The sequence below is a fragment of the Cydia pomonella genome, chromosome 14 (genome assembly GCF_033807575.1).
Source record: "Cydia pomonella isolate Wapato2018A chromosome 14, ilCydPomo1, whole genome shotgun sequence".
Classification (NCBI taxonomy): domain Eukaryota; kingdom Metazoa; phylum Arthropoda; class Insecta; order Lepidoptera; family Tortricidae; genus Cydia; species Cydia pomonella.
This window is the reverse complement of record NC_084716.1, coordinates 8,707,865-8,723,564: the sequence shown is the minus strand read 5'-3', so window position 1 is coordinate 8,723,564 and position 15,700 is coordinate 8,707,865. Positions and strand designations below refer to the sequence as shown.

General features: G+C 35.9%; 1 protein-coding gene across 2 annotated transcripts in view; it reads right to left on the bottom strand.

The window, feature by feature from the left end:
• Window positions 1–15,700, bottom strand: part of LOC133524856 (allatostatin-A) — a 142,789-nt gene that overhangs the window by 53,049 nt on the left and 74,040 nt on the right. The window lies entirely within an intron of this gene.

The window sequence follows — 15,700 nt, the reverse complement described above, 5'->3', positions numbered from 1 at the left end:
GGATATAAAATTGTCAATACAGTGTCAGGTGTCAATTGTAAGCGTGGTGAAACAGGACCCTGGTGCTCTCGCCTCCAGCAGCTAGCCACTTGATGTAATCTTATATACGCAACACAAATAAACACGTCACAAGTATTAAGCACATACCGAACTTTGGTTAGTTAGCGATTGTCTTCAGATATGGTCGTATTAGTCGACCGCAATCAGATTAGGATTCGAAAGTACCGTTAGCTCAACAGTTAATAATTAATAATTATAACCATTAGTCAATCTCTGATAATATACTATCATATCAAAAGCCCAGACACTTGTTTACTGAGCGAGGGAAAACGAGCGAAGTATCTCCGTTTCTCCTTGTAGTACGGTCAAATTAACTCAAATTTCACTAAAGTCAGGAACTAATTCTAAGGACTAATAAAATCACTACGGATTGTTTTGTATGGGCTAAAAATCGAACTTTATACAATCGTTACTAAATTCACCCCCCCGGAAAGGGGTGAAATCGGCTGAAAATAATGTAATGGTTATAACTAAGAAGAGAAAAAAGGTGTACTTGGTGTAATTTGGCGTACGTTTTACAACACTTATATCTAAATTCGCACGTGCTATTTATGTTAATTTAAGCTACGGAACAGGTAAAAAAAAATACAACATTAAAAAAAATCTATTTTGGCCATTGCGGGTCTGGGGAAAGTAATGTACTCGGTGCAAATTGAGTAAATAATTAGAAAAAATATCTAAATCCAATGTCAAATTCGCACCATGGTGCGACACCCGGAAAGTAGTTTTTCATGTTTTACTGTCGTTGTACTTCGGGGGAAATTTTAATACTATTGGAAATTGATGCAATCATATTCATTTGATTTTGTTTAAATTCGCACTCCATAAAAAATTGGCATTTTTATACGGAACATGCAGTTTTGTAATCAAGTACCAAAAACGTAGACCAATAAATACACAGAAGCGACAAGCGCGTGATTAGTGGCAAGAGAAGGAACGCGCGTAGATGCACCGACGAAGCACGGCTCTTGAGGCACGAGTAGTGGCATGTACTGCAAAAATAGTAGGGTTTCTGAGTATGCAGACAGACAGTCAACAAATTAAATACAGGTACGCTCAATGTTTATTAAATTCGAAAAATCGCGTTTTTCCATATACTTACGAAAACGTTAGACTACTTAGTTCACTCAATGATTGTTTAAAACAATAGTTCCGTTTTAATGCCAGAAGAAAGATTTGTGCTCGTTGCCCGTCAAAAGTGTCAAACAAACTGTCTCGGAACAATCGCTGCGCGTAGGGTTTGAGATCCGGATATCCGAAATATCCGGATATCGGGTCATAAGATCCGGATATTACGGCTCCGTTAAATATGGTTATTGACCTATAACCGGAACAATTTTCTAATGAAATTAATGAATAATTTCATACCATTTTGTCATTTAAATATAGTATTTTCATATATTTAATCAATTCAAATACTAACAGCACATCAATTTTGATAGGTACATACAGGTGTCACGCAGTAACTTTATACAATGAATGCGAATGTTGCTTAATGCAAACATTAGATCATTGGATATCCTGATGACTTGGGGCTATAGGCTCAAAACAAAAGCAACCTGAAGGCCAAGGCTTGGATAGTAGAGTAGGAAAGAGAGAAAATTGGTCTGATAATCAACCACTAGAATATCTCCAAATGAATAGGGCTAAGATGGTCGGCTCTTTATCATTTGTCATGAAGGGCATAGTGACAAGTGATAAAAATAGAACCATGCTGCCACCGCAGATCGAAAAGAAAAGACCTACCTAAAGTAATCGGGAAGAGGAGATAGATGTTCGAATCCAAAATGCCCTAAGATGCTCAGCAGCGCTTCGCCGAGTTCTAGTGTCCAAGCTGATCAGTAGACTGTCCATGATTCAAGTCTATAAGACAATAATTAGATTTTGATGAATGACATCGGTAAGTATTACACTTGGACTCTGAATCAGAAAAAAAAAGAACAAGTTCTTAGTGAAGAAGACGAAATTCTGGCGGAATATTCTGGGACCTATCAGAGATGAAGATAGAGAAGGTGAAAGCGTAGGAAAAATAGGGAGCTAGAGTAGCTAGTTGCGGCACCCAATATAATTAGCGAGATTATAGCCGCACGACTTCGCAGGCTTGGTCACTTGGAGTGGACGGGAGAGAATCGGGCTGTGAAAAGATATACCGCAGGAGCGATGTAGCCCTAAAACGCCCTCGGAGTATCCAACTAGCGTGGAGTGGTGCAGAATAGAGCAGAGTGACGTTGTTCTTGTATCAAAGGCCAAGATTCTTTTTGGGTCACTGATCCAGTGAAGTAAGTAAGTATTGCTTTCATAGTTAGTATTTCATGACGAATGAACACGAGGTGAGGCATTGGATGTATTTCCAACTATGCACCAGCTAATCCAGATATAAACCCTCCTTATTAAGTACGGTTTTAGAGATAACATTATGTTAGCTATTATAGTAATCATGTAATCATTTAAAATTAGTTGGGGTGATATCATTGTATTAAAACATAGTTATTTCTGTGTTATCTAAATCAGTTTATTCGGATATTTATTTTGGTGGATATTCGAATAATTAGAATATCACAATATTCTAATTGCAAACCCTACATATAACTTCCCAGTAGGGACACAAATAGGTAATGTAAATACTGCGAGGAGGATCTTGTTTAGGAAAAACCAGAGCGATCGAATATATTCCTTCAACAGGATGCTCTCCTACAGCATATAAAAAGGGCTTAACAGACCCACATTGGGACCAATTTACCTGAATAGCGACCCACAAATGCTAGATTCTTGCAACTAGGCTTGGCGAAAGAAAAATGATGGACCAGCGTACACCTCTGCAAGGAGCTATTGTCTTGCAAGTGCAAAGAACGCTGTACAGGGTGTGGGGGAGTAAAACACGGATTTAAATACACTATGCTTTGCGCATGCGAAGGTGCATGCTCTGGGACAAAATAATACGTAAAAAAATAAATATTTTTGTTTAATTAGTGTGTAACTTTAATTAGCTAGATCCGGAGTAAATTACAATAAAACGATCTCAGTATTCTTAATTTTGATAATAATACTTTTATCGAAAATATTACTTTACTATAAATATCGTTCAGCAAGTTACCTTTACTTAAACATCATTTGCCTTGCAAATTGTATTGAAACAGCCATCCGACTCTTGGTGGTGTCATCCGGTATGGAACAAAAATAGTGTAATTTGCTTGTTTATAAACCGATTTTCAAAATTTTAATGGAATTTTATAGCTTATTAATATAGCATTCATATCTTGATACAATGTCTTCCTGTAAAGTTACTAGTAAAGTTGATGAAAACAAAAAACGGATTTTTTTTCGGGAATATTTAAATAATACTTAAAATTCTCGCAAACTATGGTATTTACAAGGTCAAATGTATAAACAATATTGTAGCGCATTTAATTTTGCTTTTTATGACACCCCACACAAGCTTACATGTGATATACTTGCTGTGGTATACGCAATATTCTGATCACGGCACCGGCCATTTTGATGACGTCATAACTGGTGACTTAACCACGTTAGAAACTGTCTCCCGATGGTTTTTTAGTCAGAATAACATGCTTAACAACATACTAAAATATGATGCTGGTTTCATAGGCACCTTTTGGGCCCTATATGACCATAAGGGAAGCGACTTCATATCTACTCGTATAACATTTTTTATACAATCAAACACATTTGAATAAGTAGTCGATAAAGCAGTCAAACAACGATAGATTATTAATATGTTGTAACATGACATCACTATTTTTGATCTCACATAGACAATTTACGCACAAACTTGCATTTCATTTTTGGTCGCACTTTTGAAGTTTGACAGTCGTTCTTGATATCCTATTTCTATGTATCCGGATCCGAAAAGTTGTCGGATATTGCAAACCCTAGCTGCGCGCTGCGCTATCTCCCCGCCCCGCGCGCCCCGCGCCACGTGCTGCCAACCACCTTCGCTTGCAGTTCGTTGCGATTAATTCTATTTACTTTTTGACAAACTTCCGGTGAAAAAAATCTATTTTTTATTTAGTGCAAATGTAGTGTCTTTAGATAAGTACCGTTTTTAAAATTTTCACGTCTCTCTTAATTTCCCCCGAAGCACAATGTACAAAATAATTAAAAATACATGTTCCATAATTTGCCCAGGCGTGCAAAGTTAACTGAATGTTTATAATGCTTTAAAAAGCTTAACTTGAGATTGCACCAACCGACTGACTTATCCTCGAGCCGCAATCGAAAAAAAAATTTTTTTTTAGGGTATCATACATTGCACATCTTTTTAATTAAGATATACTATGCACCAAGGTGTTCTCTATACACTACTTAGCTTGAACCTAATAGCTTTTAATTTAATCCAAAATTACGGCACTTTATAGTTTATACCTAAAATTTAACGGTCTTCCGTACATAATAGAAACGGTGCAACTCGGGGGAATCAATCTAGTTGCGCCATCTAACAAATCCAAAAAAAGCACGACTACACGACTTACTTCCATACTTTTTCTTAACTTGACTATACTATTGGGAAAATACGCTTTCTTAGTCGGTTCTCATAACATTTTTGAGAATTTTTGATAATTATATACAAAAAAAAAAATTACCAAATTAATGTTTGTACTTTTCTCAAAATGCAGTGACTCTAGTAGATAATGGTAATGACAATAAACGGTCACTACACACATATGTATGAATTATTTCGGGGCTAGTCTTGATATAAATATTATGCCGTTTAGGGTTCCGTAAGAACCCGTATGATGCGACTCTGTCCATCCGTTTGTCTGTCACGTCGCTAAATATCTCTCTATAAAATATGAACCGTGGTAAGTGATTAATCGATAGTTACCGGAAAATTATGATCAATGTAATTCAATATTTGAATAACGAAAAATATACAGTGAACTTAATGTTTTTTCCAAGCTTTATAACTGTTATTCGTACTGAAATAAGGATTTTCATTCATCTGGGCCACCTAAAGCAAAGGGAGTGCACAAAAAAGACTTAGAATTTTATTAGTGACAATGTGACTTCACGTAGCTCCAGTGCTGCGGGAAAAGCAGCCCTTCCGCCCTTGCGTGACGAAGCACGAGGGCGGGCGAGGGCTGCTGTCCCTCCGCGCATCCGTTCTCATTTATAAACACTCTAGGGTAGGACAGACAAGATCACGTGGATGGTGGGGTGCTCCGATTCAGTTTTGAGCCATTTTTCATTTTAGAGAAAAGTTTTTCCGTTATCTACAAAAATACGCATCGTAGTAACATCACATGGATGCATTTTTTTTCTAATTCCTGCAACCCCTTTGCTTTAGTTCAACCTTTATCTGCACACTCTACCATTGAAAGTGTCATTTCATGACATGACATATGTGCTCAATCGTGTACTCATCGCGGTTTAATAATAGTTTGGAGGAGCGCGCAGTTTAAAAGTGGTTTATCTCTATGGCAATGGTTTATGCCTTATTTGGTATGCCATGTGTGCAAAAATACTTTTATAAAACACCTTAAGAGGGAAATATACCACGTGATGATATAATTAATAGAATGATACAAAGAGATAAAACGTTTTTCCACTTCTAAATATCATTCTCCATGAATTTTAGTATGTTATTGACACAATGAAAAACTAGGTTTATACGCTTTCCTTTTTCCCAAAATTTGCAAAACAATTTGTTTTATAAAAAAAAGCGAAACCTATACACCTAGAATATATTATGCTGAAGCGATGGACATAAAAATCAATGTAATTTGTTAAGATTTAGTAAGTGGAAAGCGTTTTCACCCGAAATGGAATTTCATAGTAAAATTACCGTTATTGCGTTAGATTAAAAAAACTGGCCAAGTGGGAGTAGGACTCGCACAGGAAGGGTTCCGTACCATTATCTATATAAACGGTCACCCAACCAAGTACTGACCCCTTTTTTTTTTCTGGTGGGGAAAATGCATTCCGCATACCACCCGGGTGCGGGGGGTGACCCGAGTGGTTATGTGGGACTCCCGTCTAGGCTGATGAGGCCCACGGTATACCCACTAAAAACCCCCCATATGCCACCTCGTCGCCTTATTGGTGGGGTTACAGGAACGCTTGCGTACTCATCCGCGACCCCACCGGCGGCAGCCGCCCGCGAGCGGCTCCTTCGCGAATGCCCGAAGACCCTTCTCGCGAGGCGCGCCAGATGGTTTGACGCGCCTTCCTCCTCGGCCTCCGTCCTGCAGTGTAGCGGACCCCCCCGAGCCCGCCACAAGGAGGCCACTCCAAGTACTGACCCTGCCCGACGTTGCTTAACTTCGGTGATTGCATGAGAACCTCGAGATTGGAAAGATATAGATATTTATTTTATTCTGTGTATTTGTTGTTATATCGGCAACAGAAATACATTTTTTAGTACTTGAAATTTAAATAAGAAACTTGACATACATCATTCACTTTTGTCTACTTTTGTTAATTGTTTTGTCCACAGAAGATAACTTTTTCTAAAATATTTTGACCCAAACATCAACACTATCATTTACATATTCAAATAATATTTTTGCGGTTGACTGTACCTAGTTAATTAGGTGGCTTCAACATACTAATAGTGGCTCTGTGATCCGAGAGCTGTAGGGCTAAGATGGTCGGCTCTTTATTATTTGTCACCATGTCTGTCACGTTCCAACAAGTATGTAGTGCGAAAGTGACAGGCATTGTGACAAGTGATAAAAATGGAACCATGCTGCCACTACTGTAGACCTCGCGATAAGATTGATAAACTTAAAACGTAAAATCAGACAATAATTACTTAGTTGAATCATTATCATAACGTACGTAATGGTTTTAAGTGTCATTAGGGTCTAAAAGTAATTTATGCCAATTTCCACCATTTTGTATATTAAAAAAAATTACAAAAAATCTATGTACGTTTGAGAATTGCGACCTGTAGAGTACAACATCTAGACATACGAAAGCAGATTGCCTTCGGTCAGTTAGGGAGTTTTACTTTGCATACTTTAGCCAAATATATTGTATTCACAAATAATTTAAATAATTTGCATTTATGTAGGAATCCCACATCGCATTCACCTAAACAGGCACGATAAAGACTAAATAAATTCTAAATAGAAATATACGACCACTGAAATAAATTACATTATAAAAAGGGTTTATTTAAATTAAGACATGGTCATGATATATTAAGGCCCCAAGGATATTATTACATTTACTACTCTAGGGAACCGTTTCATATAAAAATTCATACTAAATTAGTATACTAAGTAACTAGCTAGGCCAAATGGGCCAATTCGCATTTTTATTTAGAGATCAGCGGTGGCAGTATGGTTGCATTTTTATCGCCTATCACTATGTCTGTTACTTTCGCACTTACTTACTTGTTAGAACGTGACAGGCATGGTGACAGGCAATAAAAAAAACAACGGGTTGCACTCCGGGAGTGCCGGCAGAAGTGAAAACTTGAATATGAACGTTGTGCATTTTTGATATTTTGGAGAAATTGAGTAGCAGTTTTATAAAAAGAGATAATTCTCTATTATACCTACGTAAATAAATTTGAGTGTGGAAGATATTTTGAAATGCGAATTATATATAACATACAGAGTAATTCATGAGACGTGAGCAGGACTACAGCCTACACAATCAGTAAATGTTAATGAATAATACTGAATCGTTCACCATCATATTAAGTAAAACAATCACGCTTCTTTTCGCACCTTTCTTCAACGGTTAATTAATATTATAATTGCTATATATGTTACCGTAAAACCCCATTTTTAGTGAAAGCGCGTTTTCCGTAAGGCAAAACCAAAGTTCAAAAATGACAAGTTTTGTAGACGTAAATATTTAGTGAAACACGGATCAGCAACACAGAAAATCTTTTTATTAGAGAATTTCAGAAATCGCCAAACGATGTTTTAAAATTCATTAACATATACCTAAATTGAGGGTTTAGGTACAGGTAAAAGTTATGATATTGACTTCAAACTTCAAAATAATCATAACACCAACAATGTTACTTGGAACAAAGGCATTTTGAACAGCACTGCGAACTACAAACGTAAAACAAACGTACAATAATGTGGAATGCGGAAATGCGGGTATAGGTCCCTATTAGGGATTTCTTCCCGTATGGGACGGGACTGGGATGGATATTCGCGGGAAAAATTTTGAAACTAACTTTATTTAAAAAGTAACAGTACTGAAAGTAACTGAAATTTGCTTAATAATTTTAGTGTTACATAATTATTGACAGGCAAAAAAAGTGTGGAGATAAGAAATTTTAATATAAAATAGCCCTGACAGCTTTACTTAAAGGTGATGATGACTGATGACGACTGCAATAGCGTTTCTGCTGCAGCGTCATGACAATTTCCATTGCGTGACAGTAACACCGCATTTCTGACGTGTTTGAACGTTCAATCCGTCACCCAAGGGAATTGACAGTGACATTGACCGCGTCAACGCTGCAGGAATAACGTTGCAATAGGGTGCGTAGCCAACGTGCCAATCGTAGCGAATGAAACGCAACTGTCATTGTCGCACTAATATGGAAGATTGATAAAGAGAGATGTGACTGCGTTACACTACGGAGCGCTAACGATTGGCACGTTGGCTAAGTAACCAGTAATGCTGTTTATTTCGTCGTCTGTCTATATATATATATATATATACTAATAATGATTACTACATATATGTTAAAAGGAACTTGTAAGTATGTAGGTAATAATATTTACTAACTTGTGTACCCTATTACTTGAATCCTAATTTTATACGCAACTTGACTGTACATTGCTTTTTTGCGGTAAGTAATCTAATTTCAAAAATACTGGTTAAATATATAGCTATATACCTTGTGACAAGGAAATAAGGTACAAATCCGTAAACTTTTACATGACGGCGACCGTACCTAAATATATTCCATTTCGTAAAAAACAAAAGCCGTTTGCGCTAAAAGGTTGTCATCGAATAACGTCTAATCCTGGCTTTGTACGAACCGGTTTAAAAAGGGTTCCAAGTCCCTGAATACTTGATGGTAAAATATGTCTTCTGGGGTAACAGCGTGGGCTGTGTAATACGAGCTAAAGGGCGGATGGAAGATGGTTTATTAAGGGCAAGGTGGACCACGCACAATCAACTCACTAGTGGCTGTGAGCTGTAGACCTTGCGAGGATAGCTTTAAACTAAATAACAGCTCTGCCATTTTGAAAAAATCCAAAAACTGAATCGACAAACAAATTATCCAACAAAAAACATTTTCATGTAAAATATTGCCAAGACGAAACCTCTCGCACTGTCATTAAGTTATCAAATCTCATGTAGAGCCAAGCTTCTAACTATACAAGCCCTAACTTCACAAAGTCTACACCTTAGTCAGAATATGTGGCTTGGCCGTTTCGTTACACGAACTATTATAGGAACCTATAATAAAAAAAGTAATGATTAGTGAATACATTTTTCACCTTATGCCCAAACCCCTTAGCGAGACGGCCACATATTTTGACTACGGGGTAAAGATTTTGAAGTTAGGGCTTGTAGAATTAGAAGCTTGGCTTCGTTTTGAAAGACCTATCCAACGATACCCAACACCGTTGGGTTAAAACTAATAAAAATTAGAAAAAAAAATTGTATGGGAGGTAACCTAAAAAACATTTTTTTGGTGGATTTATTTTACCGTTCTGTCGCCATGCGTCATTTATATATCCATGCCAAATTGCAGCTTTCTAGCACCAACGATCATGGGACAAAGCCGCGGCCGGGCAGGCAGACGGACATACTCGTATCCTTGTTGATTACTAATTGAATCCTAAAAAGGATACTGACAATCTAGATGAATCATATTTTCTGTAGCAATGCAGACATTAGTAGTGGCATCTCAATAATTGTATAGTGTATTCATCGTTAAGAGAGTAACTGGAGATAGTAATCAACCATCAATACTTACTCGTATTACAATACCGTGCCTGCTTAGCAATACTGAGAGTGTAAGATTGTCCGAATTGACACGGCTCGTCTCCGATTATAGCGCATTAACAATAATATTCCGTATAGAATAGGAGAGACTAGTGGATAAGTATCTATTAATGGAATGGTCCTGTGTATTGTAAGATTTGTGAGTATCGTCTGTTAGTATGGGATTAAGGATGACTCACGCTTAACCGCCCCGTGCCCGGGCCGAGGCGTCCAACGCATTTTCTATAACGGCTGATCGGTGATCACGTGGAGCTTTCCATAGAACCGATCCCGGTCCGGTCTAGCGTGAGTCATCCTTTAAATGCAAACTGACATTCGAATTAACGTCTGAAACGCGGTAGCAGTCATCTTAAGGTGTACAAAAAAAAAAGAAAATTGCTACTTTGTGGATGAAGAGTGTCTATGGGTATATAAAATGTTAAATAAGTAATGTAACTTATGACTTTGTACCCCACAGATAAACTACATACAGTTTTGTGGGACAATCTCATGAGCATGTTTTTAATAATGTACCTACTTAGTAAAAAAAAAAGAATGGAATCGAGTGGTATGACTTTTTTCATTTCTAGATTTTAATTCTAATTTCAACTTTATTATGATTCATTGTAGATTTTTTACCCACTTTATAACATAGTCTAGTATGTTATAAAATTCAACATAATGTCATCATCCCCATTGGGATTATAGCCGTGCGAGGATTATGCAGTAATTTTCTAAAATTATAAGGATTAGCTTTGTTTGTCGACTTAAAAAATTAACAAATTGCTTGTACAAAGATCTAGTTTTTATTTTAAATTTTCACTCGTTATTATTTATTCTGTTTTACTTCTAATACGTCACAAATATGTAATCTCGACAGAAGCTGTGTTTTTGCTATGGGTTAATTTATTGACTTACGATTATAATATTTTTATGTTTTTAGGTATTTGTGTGACAAGCTGAAAAGTGTGACAAAAAAACTGTCATTTTGTAATATAATGTACCTATAAGTAATTAAGGTTGTGAAAGAACGGGACGTCTCAACACAGGCCTTGTGCCAGCCAGGCCAGCCTAAAGAGAGGCCCCAGCAAATGTTTACTATGTCTGTAAATAGATAATAAACATATTTTTCATCTTTTTTTCATTTTCATTTTACTGACCAAACGAATAAAAAATTCCAGGGGCCATAATGATAACGCCAACCAAAAAGTAAAAAAATGTATCTGGATGACAGATGAATGAACTTTCATGTTATCATTTCCATACATTATTTAAGATTTAATTGGTGTTTTTTATACTTAAACCTGTTGTCATTTAGCAATGCGACTTGTAGCCGAAGGAATGAGACGTCTTTAAAATTATAATCAAATTGTATCTTCCGGTTGTTTTTTGATTTTTAGTTATTTATTTCTATGACTTAGTTTCTTTCAATTTTTTTAACTTTTTTTAAAATTCCATACTAATTTAAATTGTATTTTTTTATTTAATGAATATTCATTAACTAATATTAGTTATAAGATGTAATGTTTTGAAAAGATGTGTCTAATAATGTAAGTAATTAGGAGGGATTTAAATCTTATCGGGTCAGAGGTGTAGGGTTAGAGCCGGCGTAGCTTTATATGACATTCATAAGCGCATTGTAGTATGCCTACTTGAAACATAAACTATCAAACTATCTTTATTTTTATCTTTATCTTTACTTATCATGTCTATTAATAATAAAATTTCATAAATAAAGAAGAGAGAAATTTCAATAATATGCAGGTAACTAGGTAATTTTACCCTCTATGTAAATTTTATGCTAATTCATTTTAATTAAGTGCACGGAATAAACAATTCATCTCCCAATTTCCTCAGACAATAATGGCCCTAAATAAAAGCTTCCAAAGGTTAATTAGTTATTATACGCAAATGACAGGAGGGCCAATTTGCAAATTAATTATTTATTTTATAACAGGTTTTTGTCGTGCCGAGTGGGCTCTAATGTAAAAACGAAAATCGAAATTTCGCTATCAACCTCTCCATGGCATCATACATAACAGCCGTCACAGCCACTGAAAACGTCATTTAATTTTGTACCTTATTCTGGCGTAACAAATTCCATTTTCGAACTGGTTTTTATTTAACTGGCAAAATGTATGTTGTGCTCTGTGTTCGCGTTGCGCGTTGGCTGCAAAGCTTTTGTAGATTATAATTAATATTTTGGGAAATATAATCAATATAATCATGTATCCTATCATTATTACACCAGCAATATTTATATACAAAATATAGCCTTTCGAAGCTAGCTTTAGCGATGTCCAATATGCATACACAACGAACAATTAGTTTAACAAATGTCAATATTTTTTAGAATAGTTTGTTTTCGTTTAAAGTACTGTATAGGGTTTCGTGTCCTAGAACAGCAAAAATATCACATTTTGTGATATAACTACAAACTTATCAGTTTCAGATCTATTTATACAGAGAGACAAATATATGTGACAATCCATATCAAAAAGGACCTTATGGCGGTCGGCGCTCACGTCCCGTAGTACCGCATTCGTATTGGCGCGCCGCTAATAATGGCGTAAGCGTCGACCGCCATAAGGTCCCTTTTGATTTGGATTGTCACATATGGTATAAAAATGTTATCGTCGATGATATTAAACTTTCTAAAATAAGGACACCATCATGAGATGCCATCAAACAGACTGACATTATTCATACAATGGACATGTACTTACTAACGTCGCTTTTAGTAATTGCCTTGACTGAGTACACAAATAATACTCATAGGTATTTATAAATTACATAAAGAATTATATAACTGCAGAGTTAAAAGTAGGTATACGGATTAAAATAAAGGTATAATGCCCACAATCTCTCTGCTTTACCTTAAGGTTGACTGGTAGAGAATGCCTTTTGGCATTAGGTCCGCCTTTTGTACGATAAGTTTTTTTTTGTGCAATAAAGTTTAAATAAATAAATAAATAATGGCGCTCTTACAGAAGCATAAAGCGTAAATAATATATAGTAATAATAATATCCAGCCTAGGGGAGGCCGAGTATGGTTGTCCTAGGAGTTGGTTAACACAGCGGCCATAATAAACCATTAAACGAACGAAAAAGTTCATACCTATATACAGAATACCTTCACCGAAAAGCTAGTAGTAAATATCAAACGATATTCCGGACATACTTACCTAAGTTCCGAAAAACTCATTGGTACGAGCCAGGATTTGAATCCGCGTGCGTAATTTGAAGAGTAAATATAGCCATAAAAGTAAAAAAACAGTCATAAACACTATAAACAGAAATAATTCTTATCTATGAGGGGAACTGCTGTAAATATTCTCTATCTGACGGCCACTAGTTCAAGGACTGTTGTAAATTTACACGTTAATTGCACGTTTTGTGGTCATATTAGGTTGGTGATACTTAGAGCTTTACTTAGCAGAATAAGTGACAACATTATTGTACCCAATAATAAATGGTGAGTGACATTAACAATCTAATTTAATTAAGTAAATAAATATAAATAGTTTGGGGACAACCTTATATAGACCGATCTAGCCCCAAACTAAGCTTGTACAGTCACGACTAAAAATATCGCTACAGGCAAAGGGCCAAAAATATAAATACGCGACTTTATTGTGCATATACAAAGGGAGTGTATACATATTATTGCCACTAGGTGACGATATTCATATTGCGTTTACATCATGTTTGTGAAGAAATATATGTGGTGGGCATATCGTCCCTTTAGGAACGTTTGAGGTATCAAACTTATTAGGCTATTGTTTCATGCTTACTGTTTATAAATTTAAATATAAAATAGTAATACTTTATTCACAGAAATCTCGTTAAAGTCCCCCTTTTGCAAGCTATAAGAAAACTAGACTTCATTTTACGTAAAAAGAACAATCCTACTCATTCTCCATTCTTATTAAAGCTGAAGGTCCTGAATTAACTTATTCCTCGAGACCCATGTCAGCCACCCACTTTTACGTATAGGCAAAATGTCAATCACATACATTGCACAGTAATATCACGTGTGTACGATTTAAAACCCTGTCCCTCGGTAATAAAGACCAAAATGTATTCGTAATCGTGACGTGAAAGAGTTTCCTTTTATAATTTATATGCCAAAGACATGCGGGTTGATTTCCTTGCAGATACTGTAAGAAGAATAATGTTACGAATATAAAGGATGTTACGTTGTACGGTGTCGTATGCAAGGTATGTTAGATAATGAGCAAAGGAGATACGAGTATAAGCAAGAATATTTATTAGTGTCAAAATACATGTAAATATAAATATAAAGGTCGTGACAAGGGAAAATTTGACTCAAAATATTCCAAATCGGGCTATGTAAGCTTTTTTTTTCTTGAAGAAATTGCCACTTATTTTTAAGTATTTTCAGGCGATTGACTTCGTGTAACTTTCTTAACTCTATTTAAAAATCATATTACCGCAAATAAGTATATGTTCGTGGTCAATATATAATTACAAATAATAGAAAGTTGATAATTAAATCTTCTTTAAAGAGCAAAGGGTTACGGCTGGTACTTGAGTTAAACCATAATACGAGATAAGTCCCGTTTGTATAATTTAATAATGTGTAAAAATCGTCAAAGTTTAAATCAGTGTTTTACCTAAGTATCTGTTATAAGGTCATATCGTCAGGTGACAAGCAAAACTCATTATTTACCACCACAAGTTCATAGTCATAATTAACCATATTACTACTAAAATAAAGTAAGTAAGTAAGTAAGTAAATATTCTTTATTGCACCAACAATTATACATTTTACATAAGTGTAAAACTACAAATGATTTTTAAAGGAAAATAGAACCAGGTAACAACAGGCGGTCTTATCGCTAAAAAGCGATCTCTTCCAGACAACGAAGTTGATTTTCTTTTAATATTTTTTTTAGTAATTAGTGAGTTTTGCTTGTCACCTGACTATTAATATTATACAGATTTCCTTGAAAGTTTTGTGAATTCGATAAAACCGTGTTAGTCTATTTGTTTAGTAAATTGTCTTAGTTATCGCCCTTGTTATCGCCCTTGCACAATTATTCTTGGTTTTTAGTAAAGAGATAACAATACAATTCATTATTGCACTCTACATTAAAGAAAAGACAGAAATTGAGAAAATATATAGATTGGTAGGTAACAACAGGCTGACTTATCGCTAAACAGCGATCTCTGTCAGACAACCTTCAGATAGTGAGTTGGTGAACGAAGTTAAGTTAACGGCTAGTGCAAAATAAAGAAAAAAGTAGATAATACTATCTTCTTCAACCTAGCGTTTTCCCGGCCTAGCGCCAGGGTCCGGGTAGTAGTAGATAATACTATATAAGACAAAAAAAAAGCAAACAAAAACACTAAAACTAAAAAAAAAACAAAAAAAAACACAATTAATTAATATACTGCCCTACTTAAAATATCCACCCCATTCCGACTCCCCAGTCCAAAAGTACCAAAAATACTTGCGGAATTGCCGCGCTGGATGGCAAGCGATATTTGTTGGACTAAGTAGGAGCCTGAACGGGGATCGCACCCTCTGTCACGTAGACGCCGCCCCAAATCTCCCCAAACCGCCCAGCCGTTTCGACCGCAACCGGAACAAAATCGTACGCTGGTTCCAGGTTGGCATATTCTAATCGCTTGAGCCTCGCGGCATTTTCCGCGGCTGCGCCTGCCAACCTGCTAGGGACCG